At 39.9% G+C, this 18,496-nt stretch overlaps 1 protein-coding gene across 6 annotated transcripts in view; it reads left to right on the forward strand.

Annotated features, from left to right (window-relative positions):
- KBTBD11 (kelch repeat and BTB domain containing 11) overlaps positions 1 to 18,496 on the forward strand; it is a 29,488-nt gene that overhangs the window by 1,279 nt on the left and 9,713 nt on the right. For 2 of the 6 annotated variants that reach the window (XM_084622081.1, XM_084622078.1), the window contains exon 2: positions 13,228 to 13,294. The exons of 1 other annotated variant lie outside the window; for it this stretch is intronic. The gene's annotated coding sequence lies outside the window, so the exon portion shown is untranslated. Of the gene's footprint in view, positions 1 to 32; positions 117 to 1,201; positions 1,306 to 13,227; positions 13,295 to 18,496 lie in introns of those variants that run through there. 3 more of the 6 variants (XM_084622079.1, XM_084622082.1, XM_084622083.1) reach the window with 3 other exon arrangements.

Consider the following 18,496-nt stretch of genomic DNA (forward strand, 5'->3'; position numbering starts at 1 on the left):
CGGCGGCCCTGGTTCTCTGCCCCCCCCCCCCCCCAGTCCAGCGGATTTCTTGAGGCTGGATGGAGAACTTAATTCCCCGCGAAGTGTTGATGGGGCACTTGCTCTAAGGATCTCAGGTAGGAGCAAACTGTTCACGGAGTGGGAATTAAAGGCATGTCCTCTATGTCTGCTGTGCAGGATCCTCTGAGACTTTTTATTTAAAAAAAAATCCATCACAACGCAACAGTTAATTGATAGACAACCTTGTGACTTTGTTCCTAAATTTGTTTTTTTTTTAAAGCACCCGACAACAAGCTAAGTGTGTTTATTAATGGAGATTTGGAACTCTGTCCGTTTTAATCATGCTTTTCTCTTCTGTCAATCCTGATTAATCCAGTTCACTGCCTACCCTGTATAGCACGGCCGCAGCAGCACTGAGCATGCTCCCATATGGAGAGGCATATTTTCTTGTCTCTTCTCCGGCTCTCCCGTAGTAAGCCACATTAAGATCCGACCCTTCCCCCCGCCCCCCCTTTTCCTTTTTGCCTTTACTCCTGCTGACCTATTAGAAATCTGAATGACTCAGCACCTTTACGGTCATGTTTAAGCCTGTTTAACAGCAGCATAATAGTAGATTCCCTCATTCATTTTTACTGAACAGTTGCCCAACCTACTGAAAATCACATGAATGGTACAAGCCTTCGGTATGCGTACACATGTTACTTAACATCATGGCAGGTAACGCCTCAGGAAGAATTCTACAGAATTTAATAGAGTTGAAACCAATTGGGTTTTCTAAATTTTACTCTTAAAAACATATAGAACAGAACAAAAAGCAATACACTTTATTTAAATTATAAATTAAACTAATATTAGGAGTCTTTAAAACTACAGAAAGGTTATGATTGTAACTTAATTCAGTAGGGCTTTTCCACAGTGGCATGCAAAGGCAGGAATACAGATCAATGTATATATCCTTTTCTCTGTCTCATCTGTCTACAAAGCTAAAGGACTCTTGCTATTTCACAAATTGACAATGTCCCAAAAGAAATAAATGAAATATTTACTGTAAGAAAATCTTCATTGGCATTTATTAAGACATATTTATTCCATGGTTTAGGTGGCCAATATATCCCTCTTCCTGCCAGTAAAATTCTTCCAATTCTTCCCTTGCCTTCTCAGATAGCATTTATTCATTCTTTAATTAGGAAATCCTAATGCATGTCAATGGGGCCCTCCAGCTGTCCAATACTAATGGTGTCCTATGATAGGAAGCCCTCATAAGAAAAAAGGTATTGGAACCCCATCTTGCCAGCCCTCTCTGATGTAAGTAAATGTTCCTACTGTGAATAGTGCTACTGAAGGCAATGGTTACACTCGTGAGTTAATGGGTACGGGTGGTGGAACTGGGTCTTGGCATTGTGAAAAGATGGGTTCCTTTAACAAACCCTTTTCTTCTGCAAGTTTATTATTCACATGACTTTCCCATATAAAAACAACAACAAAAACCAAATAAAAATAGGTTTCAGAGCAGCAGCCGTGTTAGTCTGTCTCCGCAAAAAGAACAGGAGTCCTTGTGGCACCTTAGAGACTAACGAAAGCTTATGCTCAAATAAATGTGTTAGTCTCTAAGATGCCACAAGGACTCCTGTTCTTCAAATAAAAATAGCCATTTTTTCTACAACCCAAAACCTTTTAAGCTTTTAATGTAGATAGATTTAAAACTTGCATAAACATTAGGTCCCAAGTATTTGGCAGGCATATTTAATGAAAGCCTTTAACAATCCCTATAATAAGGTAAGATTATAGTGTTTAGAACTGTCCTCGGTTTACAGAGAGAGGGATCCAGTTAAAGTAGAGAACCCAAATCTATGAAAGCTGCTGAGCATGCTCAGTAGAGTATCTAACATTCTAAATGGTCCTGTTGCATTCAGAAACAAGGTGGGTGAGTTAATCTTTTGTTGGGCCAACTTCTGTTGGTGAGAGAGACAAGATTTCAGACTTACACAGAGCTCTACTTCAGGTCTGGGAAAGGTACTGAGAGCATCTCAGCTAAATCCAAGGGGGAACAGATTGTTTAGCATAAAGAGTTAACATGTAAGAGACCATTCAAGGTGAAGTGGGCAGATAACACTTCTGCAGTCAGAGGACAGAAGAGGGTTAGTGGGTTATAGATCATTGTAATGAGCCTTAAGTCCAGTGTCTTTATTGAATCCATGATATTTAGTGTCTAACAAAAGTTATGAATTTAAGGTCCCAGGCTTGTCTTTTGCAATAGGGCATTTCATTAGTGGTAGCTGGCTCCTAAGAATTTGGGTAAGAGGCCAAGACTGGGGCCAGTCTACTCCCATAGAAGTCAGTAGCTTTTTTTTTTTTTTCATGTAGAGCACCATCAAGCAAATTTTTTCTTATGATATTGAATCAGAAACTGATGCCATTTATGCCTATGGAGATTCTGCAGCAGTGCAGTCAAGGAAGCTATTTCTTTTCAATGAACAGAAATTTATATACCTAGATCCATGGAAATTTTCATTTAAAAATATCAGCTAATTTTTCATTTTATTTAGTCTGATTAGCCATATTGGAACATCACAGTTTCTATGTCTTTTTTTTTTTTTAAATAGTGCCATCAACACCCATGTTTAGGGTTCCCTGCATCAAATTTTCTCACAATTTGTTCTTGTCAGAGAACAAACATCCCTAGTTCTCTTTTTTGAAAAATAATTATTTTCACAGTCCACCGTGCCTTTTTTCCTGGGATCTGATAGTTAGAAACAGAAAATCAAAATCCCAGTTCAAAAATGACTTACAAATAGTGCAATGACAAGACCAGCATTTAGCTTGGCACAAGAGGCCAACATTAGAAATGTAAATCCTGCTTTCTGTCACTTTAAGGTGCATGAAAAAGATGTACAAATGTTTTTAATAACTTAAATTGAAGAAAATCTGCTACATATAAGGCAACTTGTGCCCTTGCACAATTCCCATTGACAGATGCATATCTGAAAGCAGAATTTGGTTCTAGTGCTTAATTTAAAGAGACAATAGCAAGAGGCAAAGTTTCACTGTTGGCCTAGTTGTGTCACATGTACATAAAGCTCTCTTTCCCATAAATGGGATTACAATTAAGCATTTTCGTATGTACCAGATGTCTCATTGTGAATGACCAATTCAAAATGGACTTTTTATGCCCCAATCCTGCAAAGGCATAAGCAAATGTGTAACTTTACATGTGTGAGTAGTTCAGTCCTATTGAAATTAATAGGACTATGCATGTGTGCAAAGTTATACATGTGTTTATCTTTGCAGGATTGGATCCTTAGTAATTTTTTTGTAGACATAATGGATGATCCTGCAGTTCTTTCTCAGGAATGGTCCTTGGATATTATGGCTAATTTTGCCTTTGTAAGGACTACAGGATGGGGCCAGTATAATATGGAAATAACCAAACAATTATTGTCGAAAAGTGTTGTCCAAATATCTTATGCAACATACACATAACGTTATACATTATATATTCTAAATTATCAGACGCTAATGATCACAATTAAGTTTATAACATATATCTACTGTCCATCAGTACAAAGCACATAATCAATACTGCACAAACAGCAAAAAACTGCTGTAGAGTTACAAATTTTGCCTCTGCGAGAAACAAAAGGACAGTTGTGTGTTAGTTTTTGCGGTGTGACATTCCACAAGCTAGTAGTTTTAGGCAAAGGGACAGCACCTGTCAAGCCTTTCACAAAGAAACATGCAACTTCCCCTCATATATACACACATATTTTATACAAGCAATTTCTATTCTGTTATGTTGACTCACACATGGTAATTAGCCACAAAGGACATTATAAATATTATTTTAAAAATACAAAGCTATGTATTTTCAGATTAGTTTAATCTGTTTATTGGTTTCTGGTCACCAAATCCTCCAGGGAGTGTCTCAAATCCAATCATCTAGCTGACTGCTGGACTTTGCATTTGTATCCATGAAATAGGTAAAACTTCTGGAACCTGATGGGCTCTTGAACCATTCAGGATATCAGCCTTCTCAGACAAGCAATTCTAGCGAAGGTCTGAAACGAAGTTGCTCAATAAATTACCTTGAGAGTTGTCTTCCTCCCACTGTGCCCCCCCCCCACACACACACAATGGAACAACAAGGATTAACCATTGGAGCTAAACTATTCCTCTTTTTGTGATCTGTATTATTAATAGGGAGGATACTAAAAACTGAGGACCAACTCTTTGGCATTAAGATAGCATGAAGCAGTATAACTATTTTCAACAATAGCTCTCAATCACTCAAAGTCACAATTTGTTTCAAACATACCAGAATGTTCACACTTTGATCCAGTGGCTCTCAACCTTTACAGACTACTGTACCCCTTTTAGGAGTCTGATGTGTCTTGCTACCCCCAAGTTTCACCTCACTTAAAAACAACTTGCTTACAAAATCAGATACAAAAGTGTCCCAGCACAGTATTACTGAAAAATGGCAGACTTTCTCATTTTTACCATATAGTTGTAAAATAAATCAATTGGAATATAAATATTCTACTTAATTTCAGCGTATAGTAAATAGAACAATATAAAACAAGTCGTCTGTATGAAATTTTAGTTTGTGCCAACTTCGCTAGTGCTTTTTATGTAGCCTGTTGTAAAACTAGGCAAATATCTAGATGAGTTCATGTACCCCCTGGAAGACTTCTGTGTACCCCCAGGGGTATGTGTCTCCCTGGCTAAGAACCACTGCTTTAATTCCACGGTGAATTCTTCACTAGGGTGTTATGGAAACTCACTAGATACACAAGTCATTTGGGATATTCTACCAAAGTCAGACTACCTCTCAGAGGGGACTGTCTGAAAGCCATAACTTCCACTGCTTTAAGGAAGTGATCGAGTGGGAAAGGGGAGTGACTGCTATGTACCCACAGTCTATGTATAAGTTTGATGTGTGTTTGGGTCCAAACCAGGGACAATTCCAGGGTAGCTCTGATTGACATTCGATCCCTTGAAAATATATTGAATACAAGATCGCCATGATGATGAATCTTAACAGCAGTTAGCTCTTACATGGCACTTCATCAGTAGATGTCAAAGTGCTTTACAATGGAGGTCAGTGTCATTATCTCCATTTTTACAGCTGGGGAAACTGAGGCAGAAAGAGGGGAAGCCCAAGGTCACCAGGCAGGCCAGAGCCAGGAATAGAACCCATGTTTCCTGAGTCACTGTCTAGTACTTTAGCCACTAGACAATGCTGCCTCTTGATAACCCCTGGACTAGACTTGACAGAAAGTTCATTAGTTCAGCTAGGAATCAAGAGAGATGGCCTGTACACCACTAGATAAAGAGAGAACTTTTTCGGTTAGTTCATCCAGGAGTGACTGGCTTGATATAGGAAGTACGGAGTGAAATTCTATGGCCTGTGTCATGCAGGGATCAGATTAGATGATCACAGTGGTCTCTTCTGACCTTTAAATCTATATATTCATGGGTCTTTGGTACTGTCAATCTGGCCCCTTGCATGAAAATTGAGTGTATTTTTTTAATCAGGCCAGCAGTTAAATAAGTAGCAGTAAATCATAATCTAAACAGGGATTAAAATAATTTTTAAAGAAAAATAAAGGTAATATAGACAAAATACCCTTTTCTTGACCATTTATATCCAGCATATGGAATTCCCATTAAAGTCAGTGGGAATAATCCTCATCAAGGCCCAGCTCCTCAAAGGTGTTTTGTATCTAACTCTAGGTGCTTAAATACCTTTGAGGATCTGGGCCCAAGTACTCACAGGATCAGACCCTGTAAATATTAGCATTTTCATGGAAGACTCAATTTTCCACCTCAGCCCAGCCTACGACTGTCTTCTTAGTATGTGGTAAACTTTCACTGTAATGTAAACAACATCGATTTCAATATAGTGTTTATGATGTTTTTTCCCCACTTCTGCAGTTGTGTTGCCCAGATGGACTAGGCTCATATTTTGTTAAATCTCACTTATATAGTTGCTGTTGAATACAGTCCCATCTCCTGTTGAGAACAGAGCTGACAGCCTGCAGGTTTCTCAGACACCCTTGAATTTGGCCACCAGACTGCCTCTGACTTCACCGTGTGTTGCTGTTCTGAGGTCAACAAATGTGATTTTTTTTCCCATCCTTGCGCAAGATGTCATGGGCCAGACCCTCAGCTGGTGTAAATCAGCATAACTCCCCTGAAGTCAATGGAGTGATGCCAATTTACTGCAGCTTTGGATCTGGCCCAGTGTCTTCAGAAGACACTCCCTGCAGCTGGGGAGTGCAGTGGGCAAGAACAATAAACTGTTAAGCTGCTCTGGCACTAATTTTTCTTAAAAGTTGCATACACATTAGGCACGTTGTTGTTTTTACCACCTGTGGGTTCAGCCAAAGGAAAGTGAAGAGCATTTTGGAAAAGCACAATGCTGCAAAGTCAGCAGAAAGAAAAATCCAAACAAAGCAAATGACCCAGCCGTGTCTCGAACATTAAAGAATTACAAAAATAACAGACCTCCCCAATCCCCTGATCAGTAAGACATTTATGGCTGTTGGGAATGTAATTGAAGTGCTGTGTCAGAAGCAAATTATTAGTTTAATTTAGGTTTGTACATTAAGGAATTATATATATAGTATTTCCCATTTATGTCTTTTTAAAAAAAATTGACTTTTCCTGTATATTTTTTGTTTGTTTAATATAGTGTTACTCAGACCTCAGTGGTTTGAGAGCCAAATTAGTGATCAACATTACCCAAAAGAGTGACAGTAGTATGAATTCATATATTTATTATTTTATCAACTGCAATTGGTTAATAACATAGTAGAAGCATCCTGAAGGGTTAATAACTTAGACTGATCAATAATTAAATCACACAGTGTTTTAATATCGTGTGCTGCAAAGAGCCACTGGCAGCTCGTGAGCCGCAGTCTGAGTATTACTGGTTTAGTACATTTATAACAAAATGACATGATGCCCTATGTTCATAAGGCAAGAAAAAATGGACACATTGTAGCATTTCATACTGGTAAATTTCCTTTTTTTTTATTGTTCATTATGTATTGTTACTTATTGTTTGTATTGCAGCGGGACCTATAGGACCCAATTGGGATCAGAACACTACTGTGCTAGACACTGAGCAAACACATAAGAAGTCATGATCCCTGGCCTAGATATGAGGCTTAGAGTGGTACAAAAAGTACTACATGCTGGAAGACTATGTATATTTCCATGCATAGAATACCTTCCGATAGTGAGATATTAAACACAGATCTAGAATTTCTAAAGCTCAGGATGAGTAAACTCGGGGGTTCTGTTAGTCATAAGATTTTTTAACACATGGTAAGAAGACCCTTTAATTTTCCAAGTGTGGGATTGGTCCCTTAGGCCCAGATTCACCTCTGAACTAGAACTAAGGCCAACACAGGTATTGAGAGCAGTTGATTTGGGGGACTAGTTAGGCACCCAGTGCAATTAGGCCAGTTTAATTTGCACCCCTGTTGCAATAGCCCTTATAAATGCCCTAACCACTCCCCAGTTTACCTATGACCCACCTCAGAATGTGTCCTGCACTAATGCCTCCTGTGGAGGTGAGTTGAGGCCACACATTGAAACAACTGAAGACAGTTGGCAGTTTTTTAAAGAGACCTTATTAAGGGCACAAGAGCAACCTATCCCACTGTGCAGGAAAGATAGAATCATAGAATATCAGGGTTGGAAGGGACCTCAGGAGGTCATCTAGTCCAACCCCCTGCTCAAAGCAGGACCAATCCCCAACTAAATCATCCCAGCCAGGGCTTTGTCAAGCCTGACCTTAAAAACTTCTAAGGAAGGAGATTCCACCACCGCCCTAGGTAACGCATTCCAGTGTTTCACCACCCTCCTAGTGAAAAAGTTTTTCCTAATATCCAACCTAAACCTCCCCCACTGCAACTTGAAACCATTACTTCTCGTTCTGTCATCTGCTAGCACAGGGAACAGTCTACATCCATCCTCTTTGGAACCCCCTTTCAGGTAGTTGAAAGCAGCTATCAAATCCCCCCTCATTCTTCTCTTCCACAGACTAAACATCCCCAGTTCCCTCAGCCTCTACTCATAAGTCATGTGTTCTAGTTCCCTAATCATTTTTGTTGCCCTCTGCTGGATGCTTTCCAACTTTTTTACATCTTTCTTGTAGCGTGGGGCCCCAAACTGGACACGGTACTCCAGATGAGGCCTCACCAATGTCGAATAGAGGGGAACAATCACGTCCCTCGATCTGCTGGCAGTGCCCCTACTTATACATCCCAAAATGCCATTGGCCTTCTTGGCAACAAGGGCACACTGTTGAGTCATATCCAGCTTCTCGTCCACTGTCACTCGTAGGTCCTTTTCTGCAGAACTGCTGCCGAGCCATTTGGTCCCTAGTCTGTAGTGGAGCATGGGATTCTTCCGTCCTAAGTGCAGGACTCTGCACTTGTCCTTGTTGAACCTCATCAGATTTCTTTTGGCCCAATCCTCTAATTTGTGTAGGGCCCTCTATGTCCTATCCCTACCCTCCAGCGTATCTACCTCTCCTCCCGGTTTAATGTCATCTGCAAACTTGCTGAGGGTGCAGTTCATGCCATCCTCCAGATCATTAATGAAGATATTGAACAAAACCGGCCCGAGGACCCTTGGGGCACTCCACTTGATACCGGCAGCCAACTACACATGGAGCCATTGATCACTACCCGTTGAGCCCGACAATCTAGCCAGCTTTCTATCCACCTTATAGGAAGTGTGGCAAGAGACCACCCTTGCTTAACCAGGAGATCTTCAATGATCTGAAACTCAAAAAAGAGTCCTACAAAAAGTGGAAACTAGGTCAAACTACAAAGAATGAATATAAACAAATGACACAAGTATGTAGGGACAAAATTAGAAAGGCCAAGGCACAAAACAAGATGAAACTAGCTAGATACATAAAGGGTAACAAGAAAACATTCTACAAATACATTAGAAGCAAGAGGAAGGCCAAGGATTGGGTAGGTCCGTTACTCAATAAGGGGCGAAAACAACAGAAAATGTGGAAATGGCAGAGGTGCTTAATGACTTCTTTGTTTTGGTTTTCACCAAGAATGTTGGTGGTGATTGACATCTAACATAGTGAATGCCAGTGAAAATGAGTTAGGATCAGCTGACTGAGCAGATTTCCGAGCTATTAGTGATTATCTGTGAAAAGTCATGGAAGACAGGAGAGATTCCAGAAGATAGAAAAGGGCAAATATAGTGCCAATCTATAAAAAAGGAAATAAGGGCAATCCTGGAAATTACAGGCCAGTCAGCTTAACTTCTGTACCCGGAAAGATAATGGAGCAAGTAATAAAGCAATCAATTTGCAAACATCTAGAAGATAATAAGGTGATAAGTAACAGTCAGCATGGATTTGTCAAGAACAAATTGTGTCAAACCAACCTGATAGCTTTCTTTGACAGGGTAACAAGCCTTGTGGATGTAGGGGGTGGGAAGTGGTAGACATGGTATATCTTGACTTTAATATAAAGTTTTGATACTGTCTCACATGACCTTCTCATAAACAAACTAGGGAAATGCAACCTAGATGGAGCTATTATAAGGTGGGTGCAAAACTGGTTGGAAAATCGTTCCCCGAGAGTAGTTATCAGTGGTTCAGAGTCATGCTGGAAGGCTATAACGAGTGGGGTCCCACAGGGATCAGTTCTGGATCTGGTTCTGTTCAATATCTTCATCAATGATTTAGATAATGGCTTAGAGAGTACACTTATAAAGTTTGCGGACGATACTAAACTGTGAGGGGTTGCAAGTGCTTTTGAGGATAGGATTATAATTCAAAATGATCTGGAGAAATGGTCTGAAGTAAATAGGATGAAATTCAATAAGGACAAATGCAAAGTACTCCACTTTGCATTTGGATGGAACAATCAGTTGCACACATACAAAATGGGATATGACTGCCTAGAAAGGAGTACTGCGGAAAGGAATCTGAGGGTCATAGTGGATCACAAGCTAAATATGCGTCAACAGTGTAACATTGTTGCAAAAACCCGAACATCATTCTGGGATGTATTAGCCGGAGTGTTGTAAGCAAGACACAAGAAGTAATTCTTCTGCTCTACTCTGCCACGATTAGGCCTCAACTGGAGTATTGTATCCAGTATTGTGTGTTCTGGGCACCACATTTCAGGAAAGATGTGGACAAATTGGAGAAAGTCCAGAGAAGAGCAACAAAAATGATTAAGGGTCTAGAAAACATGACCTATGAGGGCAGATTGAAAAAATTGGGTTTGTTTAGACTGGAAATGAGAAGACTGAGAGGGGACGTGATAACCGTTTTCAAGTACATAAATGGTTGTTACAAGGAGGAGGGAGAAAAATTTCTTCTTAACTGCTGAGGATAGGACAAGAAGCAACGGGCTTAAATTGCAGCAAGGGAGGTTTAGATTGGACATTAGGAAAAACTTCCTAACTGTCAGTGCTGGAATAAATTACCTAGGGAGGTTGTGGAATCTCCATCATTGGTAATTTTTAAGAGAAGCTTAGATAAACACCTGTCAGGAATTGTCTAGATCAGTGCCACTGGAAACTGCAGGCGGCCATGCCTGCGGATGGTCAATGTAAACAAACTATCTTGCGGCCCGCCAGCGGATTACCCTGACGGGCCGCAGGTTGCCCGCCACTGGTCTAGATAATACTTAGTCCTGCCATGACTGCAGGGGACTGGACTAGATGACCTCTCAAGGTCCCTTCCAATTCTATGAGTTTATGATTGCTGGTATAGCTGCTCTGGGATACCTGTAGTGAGCCCCCTCGAGAGGCTCATGTCCTCTTTGTGGCTCCTTTACCACCACAAAGGGGCCACAGCCCAACTAATTCTCCCCTCTCTGTGCAGCATTAATGCTGAGCTCGTATTTATTTTTATTTATTCATTTATTTAAACAATAATACAAAAATCCTCATATGAAAGATCTAGGTACCCTAAGAGTTAGACTTACACCACTTAAAAAAAACCCCACCCATCAGGGGAAAAAAAATCTTATACAGTTAACAAGTTAGCTCAGCCATTAAATCAAAGAATAAAAAAACACTTTCACTCACCACCCCCAAAGCCTACCGTTCAGCCTTCCCCAGAACTTTATTTACTGAATGCCTTTGTTTTTCCGTTTTCCATCTAAATCAGTACAGCTTTCTTCAGAGCTAAAATTCTTGGAGGGGAAATATCTGTAGAAATCTGGAATTATTATGTAAACTTAATTAGAACCCACAGATTATTTTAACTTCAGCGAAAAAAGCTTGGAAACCTTGTGTTTGAAAAATATTTCTGTAAAATAGCACAGAATGAACCCATGATCTCAGAGAAGGGGACAGAAGATACAAGACTATAGGTCTCTGTGATTTCTGTCCTGGTTTGGCATCCCTTATTTTGTTTTCCCAGAAATCACTGAGCCAATCAGTATCTGATTTAAAAAACAAGTTCCTTTTCTGAGTCCCAGAGTTTGGCTGGGAAGATTATTGCTGCTTCACTGTCCCCTTCTTCAAAAGCTTTTGTATTAGGAACATCTTTCCTTTTAGCCTATGTTCCTGCTTTTAAGGCTGGGAAACACCAAATATTGTAGGTTTTCTTAAGGAATATCTTTCATTTTCTTAGCACCTGCCCAGAATGTCTCTTTGTGATGCATTTCTGTGACAGTAAATATCATAGTTCTTCCTGTGCTTTGTCAGAGTTCTCAGATTCTGCTCACCTTTTTAATCTGTACTCTTTCTATAGGTATGTCAAGGGAAAAATCTTGCCTTAACAGTAACTATGGAGCACAGTTCTCTAGATCACTGGCTTATCTGCTATATGAGGGCGTAGGGGTCTACTTTTTCAAGAATGCAATAAGGTTGGTTGCTCCTTCAGTCCTAAGAAGCACAACCAATCGCACGGCTCTTACTTGAGTTTCCAGAATCTCTAAGAATTTTTTTTTTTAAGGCTGCAAGAAATCTGCTGATTTGCTGGATTTCTCTTTCACACATTTTAGTGAAAAATTCTGCTCCTGCTGTATTGTGGTCTTAACTTTAACAAAATGGCTCTCTTAGACCTTGTCTATACTGTGAAATTTTACCTTGTCTGAACTAGGATTACCATATGTCCGAATTTTCCCGGCTATATCCGACTTTTTGGTTCTTAAATCGCTGTCCGAGACGAATTTTTAAATATCTAAAAACGTCCAGGATTTTGCCATTATTATTTTTCCCCAAAGAAGAGTTGATCATTCAAGAAAGAAGGTGAATGTGGATCACTCGAGAGTGCCTGCTTTTTCCCCCTAGCTCCTGCACTTGCGCTGCGAAATAGCTGTTTCACGTGGCTGGGAGGGAAGGGGGAGGACGGGGAATGCAGCATGCTCAGGGGAGGAGGCGGGGCCGGGGGGGGATTTGGGGAAGGGTTCCAATGGGGCAGGGAGGAGGCGGGGTTGGGGCAGGGACATTGGGGAAGGGGTGGTTGGAATGGGGGCGGCACGAGCAAATTCCCTCCCTCTCCCCCCTCCCATGGAGAGTCCTCTTTTTTGAATGTTCAAATATGGTAACCCTAGTTTGAATCCTAGTTCAAATATGGTAACACCTAGTTAGGTGTTAACACTGTTTAATGGACAGCGTTGACCAGAACTTTACGTACTCAGTTTCATGTCAGCTGTGATTTAAACTCCAAAGTTGAATGTTCCATCACAGTTAGCTGATACTTACACCAAACATAGACTGTTCTGATCTACATAGATTAATAGAGTTTAAATCGCTAGCTCAACTAGTCTGATAGCACAGGCCATTAAATTTTACCTTTTCCCCTGGATTGAGCCTAATAGCTTGTGTCTGCCTAAATCATGCATTCCAAAAAAGGACCTGTTTTGATTTGAAAACATCAAGAGATGGAGAAGTCACCACTTCCTTGGTAATTTGTTCCCTCACTGTTAGAACGTTGTGCCTAGTTTCTCATTTGAATTTGTTTTGGCTTCAGCTTCTAGCTGAACAATGGGTTCTTGTTAGGCCCAGATTATAAAAAAAACCCTAATGCCCAATATTTTATACCCATTAAAGTACTTGTACAAGGTAATCAAGTCACCTCTCTGTCTTCTTTCTGATAAACTAAACAGATGGATCACTAAGTCTATCACTGTAAAGCATTTTCTCCAGCACCTTGAATCATTTTTGTGGCTCTTTTCTGAACCCTCTTCAATTTTTCAACTCCTTTTTTTTTAAATGCAGGCACCAGAACTGGATGCAGTAGCCCATTATCAGTCTCACCAATGCTGGATTTCACCTCTGAGCAGAGGTAAAATCACCTCCATACTCCTACTCATTATATCCTGTTTATACATCCATAGCTCACATTAGCCCTTTTTGCCACAGCATTGCACTGGGTGCTCATGTTGAGTTGCTTATCCACTATGGCCCTATAATGTCACTATAGTGCATCCAGCTTTGTGTCATCTAACATGATTTTTGGTAACCATGTGCGGACATGGTTAAAAAGTAATAATGACCAGACTTAAATTTATCTATGTGTAACCATATTGTACATGTAGAACTGCAAGGCAGTCACTCCTGGAGCTTGCAATGATTTCAGATAAGAGGCTCTTTAACAGATTCAGTGTCCTATTGCTCTGCCTTCGTATTCTGCTCTTTATTACTTTTGTGACACAAATGGCAGCTCTAGGGTTTTCCCATCACGTGCTGTAGTCTTTTAAAAAAATCTTGTTTCTGCTATGCTCTTTGTGTTAGACATTTTTTCTTTTAAATTATATTAAGACAGTATTTGCATTTAAAATTGTTAGCTTTTCAGTTCCGTAGGTGTATTATTTCCTGTATGGTGTGAGAGCTCTTAAGAGATGTTTTGCCTTCCTACGCACTTTTTGAAGAGTTTATATGAAAAGGAACTCAATAAAATATCTTCCTTGTAAGAATTTTTATCCCCATTAACATGGTATTTAGGAAAGCCTGTATTTTTTATGGCCACTATGAATGGTCAATATTTTTTTCTTTCATAGTGCAGCCATATTAGTGATTCCATAGTTACCTTTTTGACAATATTTCTATTATAAGACCAGTTTTTGCCATAACCCCTACCCTTTCCTCTTGAATTTCTGAGGAAGCGCTCCTAGCTATATGAAATTTATCATGTGTTGTCTTCTCGTCAGAGGAGAATTTTTTATGAAAGTTTATTTTCTTTATTAAGGTTGTATGGAAAAAATGAGTTGTTAGATGAAAGAATGCATTTCTATTAAGAGCTCTGAAAATATAAAACTGGGAGAGGTCATGAAGAAGCTTTATAAGCAACTTGAGAGAGGATACGATGCTGTGAACTCTATGAAACACATCCTGTAGTAAGGGCAAATTAGTAAATTTCCATTATAAGGCCAATTTTGAGCACCCCCAATTTTCAAAAAAAAAAAGCTCCTTTCGTTCTGAAATTTCTCATGGGTCTGTCACTAGAGGACAAATTGTTTTTTTTCCCCAAAAGTTTGAGGTTAATCAAACAAACAATTTTTTAGGATATAAACTTAAAAACAATAGTTGTTTTTCTTTTTTTGTTTGTTTGTTTGAAGTGGTTTGCATGGACAACATCAAGTTTGTTTATACAATAGCCCTCAATAAGCACTAATGCATAGGACTACTTTTAATAAGTCTGAATGGAAAATTCAGGAGTTATAAGTTAGAGGCTAGAGTTGAACTTCACAGAGAGGTTTGCAAATATTATAATTTCTCTGAGAGGACTAATACAAGTTAGGAATAACAATGGAGCATATCTGCAGAGCTTGTTGGTTCCATGAGAAGCAGATCATGGAACTTACAAGACCGACTACTGTAGTTAGTGTAGCTCACAAGTTCCATGAAAGACTGACAGTTGTACAATGGCCTAGCACCCTTTAGCTCTCCCTATGGCCACACTGGCTTTCATTAGCTTTCCTGCAAAACAGCTTGGGGAAGGAGATCTGCAAAGCTCTGCAAAACTATCTAACTGAGAATTCCCCCAGCCTAGAACAGCATTCAGCTGGTGTAAAGCTGGCATAGCAAGATGCTATGCCAATCACTCACTGTTTCCCATCCTGGCATTAAAGATATGTTGGAGCGGGGTAGACAGCATGTACACTCTTCCAAGTCTCTGTATGGTCCATTGTGGACCACAGCTAGCCAATGTAAAATAGAGCAGCTTAAGAAGCGCAAATGCTGTTCTGATTTATTCTGGGGATAGGCTGAAGCTGATTCGGGTTGTGAATCAGAAAACTGTAACCAGCTCCTTGGCATAGAGTGGATCTTGATGTAAGAGATAATCTGAATTATCTGTGTTCATTGGCACAGCTCAAAAAGTAGAGAAAAGAAAAGGTAATTGGAAACATTCATCTAGTTGGATGTTATGAAAGAACAGCTATGTGGGTTCAGTACAAAGAAATATTACCCATAATATGTTCTTATAGCATCTCTCTCTTAGAACAAGGCCTCTCCCTCTGTCAAAAACTCCCTCTTGCAGTCTAAGTGTCTTTAATCAAGCTATCTTATCTCTGTTTGCTAGACTGATGGGTACACATGCAGGATGATGCAAGTGTATCACTGCCAAGCATGTGGATTCAGTTCATGGTTGTTGGCAGTTCCAGTGTCCATTAACATGCTGTCATTACATCACCCTAGGCCAAACCCAACCTAATAAATACTGGTTTGAGTCCATTTAATATAATTCCTACATTAGAGGCCCCAGCCTACTACTGAGATAGGCCTACTACTCCTGTATCAGCCCACAGATACCAAAATACTTCTAAACAACTTTCTTTCTTTTCCATCACCTATTGCATTTGAAAGCTTTGACCAAACTAATCCAAAAGTGCTAAAAACACATTTGATTGAAGCCAAGGTGATCTTTTAAAAGTTGGCAAAATTGTGAACTCAGCTATCTTCTATTATTTCCATAATTCTTGGTGATTTTGTTGAAATGAAAAACCCTCCTTCATCACTTATGATGTGACATAAAAAGTTGGATTTCAAAACTATATGCTGGAAGACAAGGATAGAATACAGTTTTACATTCCATCAGCTTTTCAGCTTCCTCTTGTTCTATGCTCGACCTATGATTTTGGGATCCCTCATGCTGGCTAAGGGAAAAGTTCTATAACTTCTCTGAATTGTTTTCCAATTTTATCTTTGTGTGATTCCAAGTTTGTTTTTAATTAGACCAGATTTCCACTGCAACAGCTGTCATCAGCCTAATCTGTCAAGTCCATCCAAAATCTCTTACTTAAGTTTTTAGTTTAGTGTGTCCTTTGTTATGTAAAATGTATGCTATGATTGATTGAAATCCTCCTCATGCTCAGTACAAATTTCAGTATACTGATAGTCATTCAATTAAAATAAATCTAGAGACAATTTTTCTGAAAGTTTCACCGAGTGTCATTGGGAAGTTGGGGCATCAATCCTTTCAGTTTAGTGACTGAAGATTTTAGTTTTTTTAAACTCTCACAATGTTTGCTAGGACTGTTAGGTTCCTCTTTTTTAACAAGGTTTCAATGGTGAGCTGAACATCCCAGCTAAACGTGTGTGAATATGTGAAAGGTTTAGGGCTCAGCAAGTGACATTAGACTTCTGTCATAATTTTCTCTGAATGGCATCTTCTACAACTTGGACACAATATTTGGTTGTTTTCTTTTTGGATGTTGTATCAAGCAGGAACACATTTTTCCATATGTAGATGCTTGTAACCATTATCTAGTCACTTCTCAAACTCAACCCATAATCATGCATCAAAGTCAATATTAATTATTTTAGTTCTTCCTTTAACTTCCCCTCTCTTTATTTACTTGCAACTAGTAGTAGACTTGTGACTGTAAAGCTTTTTTGAAGGAGTCTGTTGTGATGAATCTACTAAGCAGTAATAGTGTGAGGAATCTGCTAAAGGTCAATCTTTGACTGCTTTTTCCATCCCGCTGAGGGCAGATGTAGGTCAAGAGGATGGGAAGTTAGGAGGAGTGGATCACAAAGGCAGGGAGTCTGATATCAGATTGTGATATTGAAGGCAATTAGTAGTGTGTGTACTGGGACCCAGAAAGGTGTTAAGGCCATTGCATCCTTAGCAACTCAGGAACCTACAATGCATGCCTAAGCCAAGGTGCCCAAGGGCTGATGCCCCAGAGGTCTGCAGGGACCTATAAAGGGGTAGTATTGACAATGCATATCCAGGGCAAAATGCTCCACTCATTTATTTAGATTGTTCATTGTACTCCATTGACAGTTATGTTGTTAGCTTAAAAAAATCTGAAAACCTTCTTACATTCAAGACTATGCTTTTCAGAGTTTTTTAACAGCATAATTGCTGTATGATCTTTGCCATATTTAGGGTGTAACTTGATTTAGCATCATGGCTATGTTGGGATGGGTTAGAAAGCAAAACAACTACCTAGTGAATTTAATATTGTGAAGACTGAAGAGTATATAGAAGCATGTTATCAAATGCCCTGCTCACAATGAATTACGAATGTCTCAACGTATCTTATATTTATTCACCAATGTCACTTCTCCGGTGTGGAGAAAACCTGGGGAGAAACAGCAGAAGCCCAGGTCCACTGGGGTCTGTTGCTGTTCCCCAGATTTCTCAATAGATGAAGAGGATCAGAGCAAATCTTCATTTGCACTCTAGGTTACAAAGATGTGTAATAGATCAGCTGCTGCTTAGGGTAGTGAAGGGGAGCATCTAGTGTGTTGTTGAGCAGAGAGGGAAGAAGAAAAAATCTGCTTCTCTCCAGTGCCCAGGGATTTGGGGATCAGCAGAAGCTCCTCTTCTTTAATTAAAACTACAGAGAAGATGAGTTGCTTAGCTAAACTTCAGAAGGCAATAAAGTCCAGTCTAACTGGTTCAACTGGATCACTGGAAAGTGATCAGGAACAGCCAGCATGGATTCACCAAGGGAAGGTCATGCCTGACTAATCTAATCGCCTTTTATGATGAGATTACTGGTTCTGTGGATGAAGGGAAAGCAGTGGATGTATTGTTTCTTGACTTTAGCAAAGCTTTTGACACGGTCTCCCACAGTATTCTTGTCAGCAAGTTAAGGAAGTATGGGCTGGATGAATGCACTATAAGGTGGGTAGAAAGCTGGCTAGATTGTCGGGCTCAACGGGTAGTGATCAATGGCTCCATTTCTAGTTGGCAGCCGGTATCAAGTGGAGTGCCCCAAGGGTCGGTCCTGGGGCCGGTTTTGTTCAATATCTTCATAAATGATCTGGAGGATGGTGTGGATTGCACTCTCAGCAAATTTGCGGATGCTACTAAACTGGGAGGAGTGGTAGATACGCTGGAGGGGAGGGATAGGATACAGAAGGACCTAGACAAATTGGAGGATTGGGCCAAAAGAAATCTGATGAGGTTCAATAAGGATAAGTGCAGGGTCCTGTACTTAGGACGGAAGAACCCAATGCACAGCTACAGACTAGGGACCGAATGGCTAGGCAGCAGTTCTGCGGAAAAGGACCTAGGGGTGACAGTGGACGA

The sequence above is a fragment of the Lepidochelys olivacea genome, assembly GCF_965140295.1.
Source record: "Lepidochelys olivacea isolate rLepOli2 genome assembly, chromosome: 3".
Taxonomy (NCBI): domain Eukaryota; kingdom Metazoa; phylum Chordata; order Testudines; family Cheloniidae; genus Lepidochelys; species Lepidochelys olivacea.